The sequence below is a fragment of the Pan paniscus genome, chromosome 16 (assembly GCF_029289425.2).
Source record: "Pan paniscus chromosome 16, NHGRI_mPanPan1-v2.0_pri, whole genome shotgun sequence".
In the NCBI taxonomy this organism is placed as follows: domain Eukaryota; kingdom Metazoa; phylum Chordata; class Mammalia; order Primates; family Hominidae; genus Pan; species Pan paniscus.
Window position 1 is genome coordinate 45,163,179 of NC_073265.2, and position 13,315 is coordinate 45,176,493.

At 38.3% G+C, this 13,315-nt stretch overlaps 1 protein-coding gene across 2 annotated transcripts in view; it reads right to left on the reverse strand.

The window, feature by feature from the left end:
* Positions 1–13,315, reverse strand: part of NEDD4 (NEDD4 E3 ubiquitin protein ligase) — a 165,041-nt gene that overhangs the window by 70,048 nt on the left and 81,678 nt on the right. The window lies entirely within an intron of this gene.

The window sequence follows — 13,315 nt, forward strand, 5'->3', positions numbered from 1 at the left end:
TTCCTCCTCTGTAATTCTACTTCACTTTGTATCTGTTTTTAATATCTGTATTATAGTTCTCTTGCACTCCAACCAGACGGTAAATTCCTTGAGGTCAACAAATACTAGTGACTAGCTTCTAGAGTCAGGCTCCAGGTTAAGTTCAGGAGGGTATTTCTGGTATCATGGAGCCTCCAGTCATGCATGGTGGACAAATATGCATATATAATTAAAATCTGTGTAAAAACTGCAAAGGAAAAGGATAAAATTCTATTCATGTATATAGAAATGTTAAGGAAAACTTTTATTCTTTGTTATAGCCCAATGTGCCTTGCCTTTATAGTTTTAACATAATTTATCTATTTAAGACCTAAAGATAAATTCTAAATTATTAAACATAATTTATATATTTGTATATATTTATGAATATACAATTTATAAAATATTAAATATGATTATTGATATGGCTTTTTTTTTTGAGATGGAGTCTCACTCTGTTGCCCAGACCGGAGTGCAGTGGCACAATCTTGGCTCACTGCAAGCTCCATCTCCCAGGTTCACGCCATTCTCCTGCCTCAGCCTCCCGAGTAGCTGGGACTACAGGTGCCCGCCACCATGCCTGGCTAATTTTTTTATATTTTTGTAGAGATGGGGTTTCACTGTGTTACCCAGGATGGTCTCGATCTCCTGACCTCGTGATCCGCCCGCCTCGGCCTCCCAAAGTGCTGGGATTACAGGCGTGAGCCACTGCGCCCGGCCGATATGGCATGTCTTAATGGAAAACTCTGCTGTGTCATCTTCGTCTTACTTAATCCTTCCTTTGTAAACATTAGCTATTTAGACCTGAGGAAGTACTCTAGGACGTGGAGGGAATTTTCCAAGAAGGAAATAGGAATAGTTCTAGCATTACAAAACTAAATCAGGAGTTGTGACAGGAAATGCTGCAATATCAAAAGAAGATGGTATCAGATTTCCTTTGACTTTTCAATCACTAGATTCTTAAAGTCCCACTTTGCCCATTTCAAAAGGGTCAGTATGTTCAACTTGGAGCAATAATCGTGAGGGTCGAATGACCTACTCAACTCCCTGCAATGTGACTGCCTTCTTCAACCTGGCCTTACATTTAGCTTTCTGCCAGCAGTTTGACAGCCTGGTAAGGTTTGGGCTCCAGACTGGTTTATTAATTCCCTGCCCATGTTTCCTCCTGGCTTTGACTGTGGCTTATGTTCCTGCATCGTTTACTGTCTTTCCTGCCTCAGGGACTGAATTGTGTTTGCTTCAAGTTGTGACAAGTTGTCTTCCTTACGAAGGGGTGATCCAAGCTTTCCCCTATACTTTTCCCCAGGCTTCCACATCCGGTTCCTGACCTTTCCTGCCCTCTAGTGGCCATGAGCCACACTACCATCCTTGGCTGTGGAATCTGCACACAGTTGGTAAAGTTTGACAGATTAGAATATTTTATGTGAATTTCTATTATTCAAATGCCATGATATTATAACCCTGATCTTCCATTGACATTACCCCACAATTAAAACACACATCCATGAGAGGTGAAATCCACAACTCAAGTGGACTTAGATTCAGATAAAACTACCCCACTTAATAGTTTAAGTATAATCTAAGAATGTTTACACAATGTTCCAAAAGGAAGGTTAAAAATAATTCCTAAGTTTTTCCATATAGTGTAAGGCCTACCAACACACTGCACATAGTTGGAAGTCACTATTTAGCTCATCATTTGGTTGTTAGATTTATTGCTCCAGATTCCGGTTTTAATCATTTTCAAAGGTAAATGAATCTAAAAGTTATAAACTACTGAACTTCATATTCAATTTTTTCTATGTATTAAACAACACTAGCATTAGTGGGCCTGAAAACACTGTTAACAACTCAGGATTTATGAAAGTTTTCAGTCTATAGACTTTACTGAGATTATCCCCCTGCAAACTTCCTTAATTCACGGGCAAGCAGCCTTGATGCTTACAATAATTTCAACACTCTGATCCTTCTTTAATAATTTCAAAACATCTTATATATGTTCTTTGTCTTCCTTGCCTAGACTGCCCTATCAGAAGTTGGGATAATATCTTCTGCTCTTTTGTATTTCACAAAAAGAACTTTTTTTTTTTTTTTTTTTTTTTGAGACAAGGTCTTACTTTGTTGCCCAGGCTAAATACAGTGGCACAATCGTAGCTCAATGCAATTCGGACTCCTGGGCTCAAGTGATTCTCCTGCTTCAGTCCCTGAGTAGCTGGGACTATAGGCAAGCGCCACCACACCCGGCTAATTAAAAACAATTTTAAAAAAAATAGAGACAGGGGTCTCACTCTGTGGCCCAGGCTGGTCTTGAACTCCTGGGCTAAAGTGATCCTCCAATCTCGGTCTCCTAAGTGCTGGGCTTACAGGCGTGAGCCACTATACCTGGCCAAGAAAAGACCTTTAAAAAGCAAAATCTGTTTGTTAGATTTTTAGTAGTCTTTTTCCTATTCATTAACAAATAGTAGTAAGCACAAATGATGCACAGTGATCAGTGAAAACAAAGATTTCTTCTCAGTACAATAAACACACTGCAAGAAGTATGTGTTAAGATTGTACATATGGCCAGAGAATATTTCTAAACAACAAACAAAATAATTATCAAATAATTCCCAAAGTAGTTTTTCTTCTTCTTTTTAATTCTCTCTCTCTTTTTCAAACCTTGGCACAAGACTACATTATGTAGTGGCAGAATAAAATGTTTTCTATAAAAAGTTTTACTTTTTGAAATGAATAGCCTTTTATTAGTTTTTAAAAATGTATTTCAGAAGTAGAAACTGATTATTCTTACAATTTGATTACCTGGTTATCTGATCAAATGTAAGTTTAGCTGATCTATAAACAGTTTTTAAGATTTTTTCCAGGGTTGAAAACTCATATGATTTTTACTGAAGACTATAACATATCAATGAAAACAGGAAAAACGGGGATGTGGGTTACTGTTGCTTAAGAAAATAACTCAACGAACCCCTTTAAAACCAGTATTTTCTTGCTTAAACATTAGGGCAGGTACCAGTAGAGAAAAATAAAGCCATTGGGATGGGGCTCCACTCCTTCAGCCATAACCACCTAGTACAGCAGCTTTAGGCGTCTTCCTCAATACACTGGATCATTGTGAAAGTACAGGGGTATCAATGTCTTGCAGCTTGAGACCTAATGTTCTAGGGGAACCCTGTCCAACAGAACTTTCTGTACTGATGGAAATGTTCTGTACTACTGCTGTCCAATGCAGGAGCCAGTGATCACATGTAGCTATGGAGCACAGGAAATGTGTCTAGTGCAAATGAGGTTCTGAATTTTAAATCCAATTTAATTTAAGCTAATTTAAATCTCAATAGCCACATGTGGCTACTGGCTACTAAACTGGACAGTGGTGCTGTAGGAAATTTTTTTTAGTAAAACAGTACTTTCTGGTTTTAAGATCTTAGTTTTAGTTCTTGCTGTCTCTGAGATTCAGACATGTCCTCAAAGCTGAATGATGCCCCACACCACACTGTGTTCAGAATCATGACTCCACTTTTTTTTTTTTTTAAACTAGTTTGGCTCATCATACCTAAGAAAAGGTTGAGATAAGCTTTTTAAGGATGCTTCTGGACAAGAACTCATTGTAAGGAAAGGAGGAGGAACCAGAGCCCAGTGGGACACAGCAGGACTCCAAGGTGACAACAGGTGTGCTGCATATGCCTGGAAATACTGCTCCACAGGACTGGATTTGTTTTAGAGTACATGGGAGCCATGCCTGGGAATCCCAGAAATACTGAAGAGCACTTTATAGCTGCTTGGGATCTTTTATGAGTAGAAGAGAAGAGCTAAGTCAGTGAAATTTGGGTTATAATTGTTATTTTGTATCTACTGGTCCCTGCAGGCTGGTGAAGCTTAGGAAACTTAGATTAAATGGAGTAAACAGATTTGACTAGCTTGCTCCAAAATTATGGTATCAGTATAATATATTTCGGCAATTTTACCACCTGTTGCTAATATTTATAAATAACATGCCAGGGTCATACCCAAATTAACTTTAGAAGGTTAAAAAATATCCTAAGAGCCAAATACATAATTACTTTCAGTAAAGGGAGAGATAGCTATAAGAGAGCTTTACAAAAGCCCTATCAGACTGACAAAATTGAGTTGCTTATATGAATCATACAAAATTGAGCTTTTATGTATGTCTCAAAGAGTAACTATATAAATGTAAAATTATAATAGCTGAATTACTTTGCTTTTACCCTGTCAACAACTGCCAACTAAACATTTTAATATGAAGATAAATTGGCACACTAGGATATATTTTCCATTGCAAATGTATTAATAATATTTTGTTAAAAATATGAGGCAAAAACATTGATGACAGCTAGAAGATGAACTGATTCCTAAAGATCAAGAGTAAGATAAAAACCAAGTTATAATAGTGGTTTTTACAAAATAAGATGTTTATTTTAATGTTTTCACATATAATAAACTCATTTAAATAAAAAGAATGCTATTAGCGAAAACCGGTATCTTAACTTTTTTTAATTTTTAATTTTTGTGGGTACATGGTAGGTGTATGCATTTACGGGGTACATGAGATGTTTTGATACGCTATGAAATGCATAATAATCACATCATGGATGATGGAGTACCTATCCCCTCAAGCATTTATCCTTTGTGATATCTTAACTATTGAGAGCTCTGGGAATTCTTTAGTTTAAAAACTGAAGAGAAAAAAGTCTACAATTTTATGTTTTACATTTATGAAATCGTCTCCATAAGTCAAAATTTTCAATGGGGGATCAAAGAAACAAGAGTTCGTTTTAGAACTACCAATTATTGGATATTCAATGTGGGGCTTGTGGCCCACATATAGGACTTTCTGGCTGCTAATTATTTACTCCTGTTAATTTGCTGTATAATTCTTATTTTTATTCTCCTTCAGTACATCCAGTGTTGACACTGTCCCTAAGAATACATCCAATCAAAATTCGTGAGTATAAGTAAAAAGAATTGTGGCTTAATTGTTAATAGGCTTTAGAAATCCTGTATTCCTTTGAAAACAGACTTTGATCTTTGCTTTGGTTTCTTATGAAGAAGTGCTTCCCCAGATTCGTGGTCTGTGTATTTTTACTTGACTTTTTAATGTGTTCTTTTCATGCATTTCCCATTACTTAACTGTTCATCTGGATTCATAATTACATATATGATTCCATTTGTACATATAAAAAACAATTATTACGTGTTACATATCATGGCACTTTACAGTTTACAGTGCCTTCAGACACTCTCACAACAATATAAGGTAGATAATGAGAGCTACTCTTCATTGAGCATCAAGTATTTGCCAAACATATAAAATTTCCAGTACTTGAAACACTGTTGCAATGTTTCATAAATTTTATATTATATAAATATAAAAACCAGGATTTGGAAAAGCTATAATAGGAACTAATAGAGTTACTTCAACATAGAGTACATTTTCACATCTGCCTAGGAATGAGTAAGGTAGCTATCCCAGATGTTTGAACCCTAAATACAGTGCGGCAATTAAGGCTTAGATAAGATGTGGTTAGATGATAAATTCCAAATGTGAACTCTAATCTCTTGGTTTTAGGTTCCAAAGGAAGGCCTCAATTATATTGGTAACCCATGCATTATCAAAAGTTATCTGATTAAAGAAAGAGAAAATCCTATGGTAAATAACTGCCATGCTCCATCCCAAAGAGATGTGAATATCAGAAAATAGATGAATTAGACAGATGCAAGTCAAAAGAGATGTATCCATCTTGAATTTTGTCAATACTAAAATGACATAGTGACTTAGAGATTTATCTAGCCAAAACAGTTTAGAATTAATGTTGCTTTTACCATTAATTTTGTCACGACTGCATGGTGGCTTTATATATGTAAAAGGCTCCTAACCATCACAGATGCATTTCAACGTGTTTATGGGTACAATATGTATTTTTTAAAAAAGATTCTAGAAAAAAGAAGAAGCGAGGAGGAGATGGATGATATAATCAACAAAATGTTGATATATTTTAGAACGGGATGAGGCATACATAGGGGTTCACTGCAATATTCTTTCTACTTTTGTGTATGTTTGAAATTTTCCCTAACGAAAAGTTTTAAAATATTTGGGAAAAAACTAGCTTATAATAATATAGGTAGTTTATAACATTTATTAAATAAAAAGAACTTAAGGATGAAATTCATAAACAATGTTATAGGAGGCAGAAAACAAAGTATGTGTTAATCAATAAAAGTAATCAGAAAAAAACAAAGTAATTATAAATCACAAGTTGGAAGACAAGGAAGGAAATATTTGAGAGAAATTAGGTCAGCATGGTGGCAGGTGCCTGTAATCCCAGCTAGTCAGGACGCTGAGGCAGCAGAATCACTTGAACCCAGGAGGTGGAGGTTGCAGTGAGCCGAGATCGTGCTATTGCATTCCAGCCTGGGTGACAGAGCGAGACTCCATCTCAAATAAAAAATAAATAAATAAATAAAAAGAAATATTTGTGAGAGAAACTGGTTCTCTGGTAATGTTTAATAATAATCCCTAAACTTTTTTTTCACTCAACAATGGCCATAAGAAAACACTTGATCTGGACTATACATTCTTCAGAGTGTAAACATTATTCATTAGATTGTAGTCAGCCCAAATGGAATTTTTCCTTTAGACAACTATTTTTTTTCTTTCTGATGCTATTTTTACCAAAGTAATCTTTTCCAAGCAGCTTTATCCTGTAGGATTCTCCCAGTGCCCGATGAGAGTCCTTTTGGCTAGTGGTAGTAGAAAGGTGCTTTAAAATACATAATGGAGTTGAGTTTTGGTTGAAGTATGACATTTGCTAGATTTGTGATTTTCAGCAAGTCATTTAAAAATTTCTGGGCCTTTCTACTTATTTCTAATATGGAGATATAATCACTATCTCAGACAGTTTCCTAAAATGTGGCACATGAAGTATGCTGTTTTAAACTTTTACAAATATAAGGCTAAGGGTTTAAAAAAGAATATACTGGGGCCGGGCGAAGTGGCTCACGCCTGTAATCCCAGCACTTTGGGAGGCCGAGGCGGGTGGATCACGAGGTCAGGAGATCGAGACCATCCTAGCTAAACACGGTGAAACCTCAGCTCTACTAAAAATACAAAAAATTAGCTGGGCGTGGTGGCAGGTGCCTGTAGTCCCAGCTACTCGGGAGGCTGAGGCAGGAGAATGGCGTGAACCTGGGAGGCAGAGGTTGCAATGAGCCGAGATCGTGCCACTGCACTCCAGCCTGGGCGACAGAGTGAGACTCCATCTCAAAAAAAAAGAAAAAAATACATATATATATATATATATATACACATTGGCTGGGCACGGTGGCTCATGCCTGTGAATCCCAGCACTTTGGGAGGGCGAGGTGGGAGGATCACCTGAGGTCAGGAGTTTGAGACCAGCCTGGCCAACACGGTGAAACCCCATCTCTACTAAAAACACAAAAAAATTAGTCAGATGTGGTGGCGGGCACCAGTAATCCCAGCTACTTCAGAGGCTGGGGCAGGAGAATCGTTTGAACTCTGGAGGCGGAGGTCACAGAGAGCCGAGATTGCACAACTGCACTCCAGGGACAAGAGCAAGACTGCATCTCAAAAGAAAAGAATATATCAAGGTTTTCTCCAAGTTAAAAATCATACTTGAGGCTTCAAGTCCTAGTGACAGTGAACATCCAATATTAAACTCTACTAGAAGGCTGTTAGGGTCTCTTCCTCCTTGTTATATTTCCATACACCTTTTATTTTATTTCATTTTTTTGAGACAGAGTCTCACTCTGTCACCCAGACTGGAGTGCAGTGGCTCAATCTCGGCTCACTGCAACCTCTGCCTCCCAGGTTAAAGACATTCTCCTGTCATAGCCTCCTGAGTAGCTGGGATTACAGGCGTGCACCACCACGCCTGGCTAATTTTTCTGTTTTCAGTAGAGACGAGGTTTTACCATGCTGGCCAAGCCTGTCTCAAAGTCCTGACCTCAAGTGATCTGCCCACTTCAGGCTCCCAAAGTGCTGGGATTACAGGTGTGAGCCACCACACCCGGCGTATTTCCATACACATTTTAAACAGGTTGATTCTCTTCTTCTGAGTGACAGGTATGCATATTTGCACTTCAATGTATTACCAAGAATGCAAAAAGTTGAGAAATACGTTAAGGAAGCCACATTTTCTACTTGAGAGTGTTTACTTCAATCTTTCTAGGAGTGTATATGCTTCTAGAATATACACAAGGTATGTCAGACCAGAGGTATGAAAATGAGGCATTGAGGCCAGGCACGTAATCCCAGCACTTTGGGAGGCCGAGGTGGGTGGATCACCTGAGGTTGGGAGTTTGAGACCAGCCTGACCAACATGGATAAACCCCGTCTCTACTAAAAATACAAAATTAGTCGGGCACGGTGGCACATGCCTGTAATCCCAGCTACTCAGGAGGCTGAGGAAGGAGAATTGCTTGAACCCAGGAGGCAGAGGCTGCAGTGAGCCGAGATCGTGCCATTGCACTCCAGCCTGGGCAACAAGAGCGAAATTCCGTCTCAAAAAAAAAAAAAGAAAAGAAAAGAAAATCAGGCATTTCATTTACTGCAAATGAATTAAATTATCATCAGCATGTTAAGAATTCTGTAAGTAAATATCACTTTTAAGACATATTTTACCTGGAATTCACTCAGTTGCAGAACTTATATAAAGGAATCACCTTCACTCCTGATTTGTCACTAACCATGGCTGTAAAACATAACTGGCAATCATTAGAAGTTTCTTCTCTGGAGAAACAAATTGACCTCAGAGAGAAGACACTAACAATTGGGGGGTTTCCCAACAGTGAAACCCACCAGTTGAAAAGCCCAACATAATTATAGAACCTCCAGACAACTTCATAGCGACTTACTCTCAAATATCAACAACAGATATCTGGAGGAAAATGTCCAGTATTAAAGAGAAATAACAATAACAACAGCAAAGGGACCAAAGGGAACCAGAGACAACATAGGACCTGAAACAAAACTTAAGAAAGAAAATAGACCAAACCCGAAGTAAAATATTCTCAGAGAAATAAGAGATTGTATTCATAAAAACAAGTAGGACGTTAGGACTAGGAAATCATCAGAAACAAGAAAGAACTTTAAAAATAAAATTTTATATCCTTCGCCCACTTGTTGATGGGGTTGTTTTTTTCTTGTAAATTTGTTTGAGTTCTTTGTAGATTCTGGATATTAGCTCTTTGTCAGATAAGTAGATTGCAAAATTTTTCTCCCATTCTGTAGGTTGCCTGTTCACTCTGATGGCAGCTTCTTTTACTGTGCAGAAGCTCTTTAGTTTAATTAGATCCCATTTGTCAATTTTGGCTTTTGTTGCCATTGCTTTTGGTGTTTTAGACATGAAGTCCTTGCCCATGCCATCAACAAGTGGGCGAAGGATATGAACAGACACTTCTCAAAAGAAGACATTTATGCAGCCAACAGACACATGAAAAAATGCTCATCATCACTGGCCATCAGAAAAATGCAAATCAAAACCACAATGAGATACCATCTCACACCAGTTAGAATGGCGATCATTAAAAAGTCAGGAAACAACAGGTGCTGGAGAGGATGTGGAGAAATAGGAACACTTTTACACTGTTGGTGGGACTCTAAACTAGTTCAACCATTGTGGAAGTCAGTGTGGCGATTCCTCAAGGATCTAGAACTAGAAATACCATTTGACCCAGCCATCCCATTACTGGGTATATACCCAAAGGATTATAAATCATGCTGCTATAAAGACACATGCACATGTATGTTTATTGCGGCATTATTCACAATAGCAAAGACTTGGAACCAACCCAAATGTCCATCAATGATAGACTGGATTAAGAAAGTGTGGCACATATACACCATGGAATACTATGCAGCCATAAAAAATGATGAGTTCATGTCCTTTGTAGGGACATGGATGAAATTGGAAACCATCATTCTCAGCAAACTATCGCAGGGACAAAAAACCAAACACCACATGTTCTCACTCATAGGTGGGAACTGAACAATGAGAACACTTGGACACAAGAAGGGGAACATCACACACCGGGGCCTGTTGTGGGGTGGGGGGCTGGGGGAGGGATAGCATTAGGTGATATACTTAATGTAAATGACGAGTTAATGGGTGTAGCACACCAACATGGCACATGTATACATATGTAACAAATCTGCACATTGTGCACATGTACCCTAGAACTTGAATTAAAAAATAAATAAATAAAAAATAAAATTTTAGGCTGGGCGCAGTGGCTCACACCCATAATCCCAATGCTTTGGAGGCTGAGGCAGGTGGATCACTTGAGGTCAGAGGTTCAAGACCAGCCTGGCCAACATGGTGAAACCCCATCTCTACTAAAAATAAAAAAATTAGCCAGACAGGTGGCACGTACCTGTAATCCCAGCTGCTCGGGAGGCCAAGGCACCAGAATTGCTTCAACCTGGGAGGCAGAGGTTGCAGTGAGCCAAGATCACGGCACTGCACTCCAGCCTGGGCGACAGAGCCAGACTGTCTCAAAAATAAAAAAAAAATAAAAATAAAAAATAAACAAAATTTTAAAATTAAAGAAAGGGGGAAACTTGGAAGAAATCTTCCAAGAAGTAGATTAAGGAGGCAAAGAAACAGAAAACAGGAGAGAAAAGAAAATTTTAAGGTCAATCCAGGAAGTGCAAACTTTGGCTAACAGGAATTCTAGGAAGAGAAAACATGGAGAAAAAGACAGAAAATCTTCAAAGAAATAATATCTGACTTTTAAAATGGGCACATGTTTTACCTTGATAAAAGTAATTAAATCATATGGGCAATCATATATCTCAATGTTTAGGTGTTTACCTGCATGAAGTAGGTATATAAACATTATTATATATTATACTATATTGTTCTCTGGTTGTTTTCTATGGATTATGCCATTGTCTCATTTCAATTATAGCCTCTTCAAATCCAGGAAGAATATTTGCCACTTATGGCAGGCACATATTCTATTTCTGATAAATACTTGTTAAACTCATTTGCTTTGAAGACGACTTGAGTTTCCAGTAAGCTCTGTGACTGTTTAAGAGGGTTCAGTCTTTCAGCCTTGTTACAAAAGTAAAGGTCATTCTTAGCTGAAACAGTTACTTAAAACGCCAGGAACTAGTCTGAGAATCCCAGCTCTTACATAAAGTCTAGAGGGAAGTCATTTTATAAAACAACGATAAACTGAAAGAAAGCTAGTCAAATGGCTTTTGTCTGAATACCCTTAAAGATCTTTGTCCATTCAATCTTCTTTTCAGGAAACTTGATCTGAGCCTCTATCCAGACAGCCAGTTATACAGTACCAGTTAGTGGAATATGTAGGCTATGAATCAGACTCCACTGTGGAAACTAATCCTTGAGTCACGATCATAATATTCCATTGGCATTCACCCCAGGGACAAGGTATTCATTTAAGAGTGCCACTCTTCCACGCAAAGGATGAAGCATCACGTAGCTCCCACTCATCATCACAGTCATCACTCAAATATCCTAGTTTGGTTATCTGTTTCTGCAAGGCTGTGTGTAGTCATCCTCACCTATCAGGATTCTGCAGTCATCTCTACCCCATTCCAAAGGGTCCCTGGCTTTATTCATTAATTTAATAAATATCTATTAAGTGTCTATTTTGAGCTAGTCATTGTTCTCTATAGTAGGGAACTGTATTCTAGCAAATCTGAGCCCAGAAAAGATTTGCTTAATCCATTCTCCAGAATACTTCTCTGATCAATTCTAGTGAATTTACATTTGCCTACCTATTGCCATATCTCCATCTTTAACTTTTTTTTCTGCTGCATGTACACTTAGTATCTGAAGTATTATTGATATGTTTTTAATGAATTACTCGTGATAATGGCCACAATAATGGCATTGCAGGGACTCAATGGATACTTCGACTTTCAACTGTATTACTGTTCTCATCAAAGAATGGCCTTAAGACTTACTTCTCAAAGTGTGTCTGGGGAATTACCAGCATTGGTACGATCTGTTATAAATACAGAAATCTCAGGCCCCCATTCTGAGACCTACTGAACCAGAACCAGAATCTGCATTTTAATAAGATCGCCATGTTATTTACATGCACATGAGAATTTAAAGATCACTGGCCCAGCTGACATCTTAATAAGCCATTCTCTAATTCCTTAATAAAGCATTAGAGGGTAGCCTGTGAGTCGGACACAGCAGTGCACCTGTAGTCCCAGCTACACAGGAAGCTGAGGCAAGAGGATTGCTTTAGCCCAGGAGTTCAAATCCAGCTTGTGTAACATAATGAGACCTCATCATAAAAAAAAATTGAGATAAAAAGTAAATAAAAGGAAGCAATCCTGGATAATATTATTTTAGGTATATCTGTACTTAACTTCAGGTATAACTATACTTAACTAAGTTTAGTTATAACTGAATTTAAAGACATTGTCTACTATATCATCAATATCTTGCTTGGGTAATGTATTTTTCTACTAAGGTAATCAAAATGTTTCCTAGTGTTATGGTTTTATAATACCTCTAAGTCAAGAGAAGGCCTACGCTCTTTCTTCACCAACAGACATCCTCGGGCCTAACTAGAAATGCCATGAATTTACTTACTTGTTCAAGGTGTTCTTTGTTGTGACTCACCCATGAATCGAGCTACAAGGTGCACATACACACTAGCTGGTTGCTCATCTAAGCCCTCAGGTCTGCTGCTCTTGTTCTATCCCAACAGTTCGCTTCAATCTTAGTGTGGGTAAAATTGCTTTTCAACAATTGCTCCCATGTTGAGTCCTTCCCAAAACATCTCATTGAACTGGGACAGATCTGCTCATCTCTTGTTTTGAAATTATTGTATCTCTAAGTATCTGTCTTCATCTGACCATGGTCTCCCAGTTTTACACAAGGAACAGAGGATACTGAACCAGACGTGTGAGCAATACTTTGGATTATTTCCAGGGTATGCTGACAAGACAACTGGTTCCCTTTCTCAGCATTCATTTGCTCCTTCTGCTCACCACCTTCCTGACCTCAACACATCGCCTGGCCTCACCCAGAGACTCTGCCAAGCCCCTTCAGCCTACAAAGCCTCTTGTCCTGGCTTCTCCTGGTCTGTCTTGTTTCCCTGTCACCTGTGATGTAAAGGGAGAGTGGATACAAACGGGTGAGGCCTCACAACAGCTAGCACACGGTAGGCTCCATAGCCTGTAAGAAGCCGGCAACATAGACAGAATTGCCTATTATCCAAGTAGTTTCTGGGAATAGGCCTTAAAACCTTGACTTGTTTTCTACATGGA